We start from the raw sequence: 1,120 nt of genomic DNA, 5'->3' as shown, positions 1-1,120 counted from the left end.
TCCTAGAATAGCATACAGCATGATATTACTGCTGTTACATGTCACACTCCCGCAACTCAGCACTTTGTTAAGAATATGCAACACAGCCTATGTTTACACAGGCAGTATAAAAAAGCAACTATGTAATATCTACACTTACCAGACCAGGTATGAAGGTCCCTAAATCTACCAACTAGTCAGGCCATCTGACCCAAAACATGTATTAAGTCAGGCTAAGGCACTCCACCACAGGGTTCTACATTCTGTCCTGCATTTGCTGACCTGTTAGACCGATACTAACTAGTCTATATCCTGATTTCTACCTACTACTCAGACTATCTCACCAAAACATTGCATTCAGTCAGGTTCAGGCACTACACCACAGGGTCCTACATTCTGTCCTACATTTCCTGACCTGTTAGACGGACACTCAACAATCTCCATCCTGATTTCTACCTTCTACTCAAACCATCTGTTGTCCTACCTGTCCTACCTGTCCTACTTGTCATACCCTTTGGACCCTTCAGTAACTGCCTGCAGTTTCTAGTTTATTATTATTTTTTTCCTGCCGTAAAACTGAATGTACAGCCTAAACCGTAAGAGCTAGACCAACCAAACTTGGTAAGATGATGTCAATTCCTACCCGCTACTCAGATTCTCTGACTCAGTCCTGTCAGCCAGATGGGGGCGCTCTAGGGCCCCTCAACGCGTTTCAGTCCATATCTCCTGTCCTATTAGTCCTACAATTGAAATTTTTTTTTCTGCTGATACAGACAGCATTGCTCTACCAACTTGCCATTTGGACTATGAAGCTCCGCCTACTTAGATTTTTTGCTAATTTGCATAATTTGCAAAACTGACCTCTGCCTTCAAGTCCTACCCCGTCTGTCCCAATCAGACAAATGAGGTGTCAAACCAATCAGTTCTCTGAGCTGATCAAGACTTACAAAAATAATCATGAAATTTCTGTATCATACGGTCTTCAGCCACGCCCAAACTTTGCATAAATTTGGCCAGTTTCAGTCTGATTGCTATAACTTGGCTCTGCTTTAACCAATCTTAACCAAATTTGAAATCCTTCCTCCCAGCGCCATTCTGGGGACTAGTTATAAAGCTGGCCCCATTTCATCAATAGGGGGCG

Source organism: Paramormyrops kingsleyae, chromosome 2 (genome assembly GCF_048594095.1).
Source record: "Paramormyrops kingsleyae isolate MSU_618 chromosome 2, PKINGS_0.4, whole genome shotgun sequence".
NCBI classification, from domain to species: domain Eukaryota; kingdom Metazoa; phylum Chordata; class Actinopteri; order Osteoglossiformes; family Mormyridae; genus Paramormyrops; species Paramormyrops kingsleyae.
The sequence above is the reverse complement of the archived record's forward strand: the minus strand, read 5'-3'. Positions refer to the sequence as shown.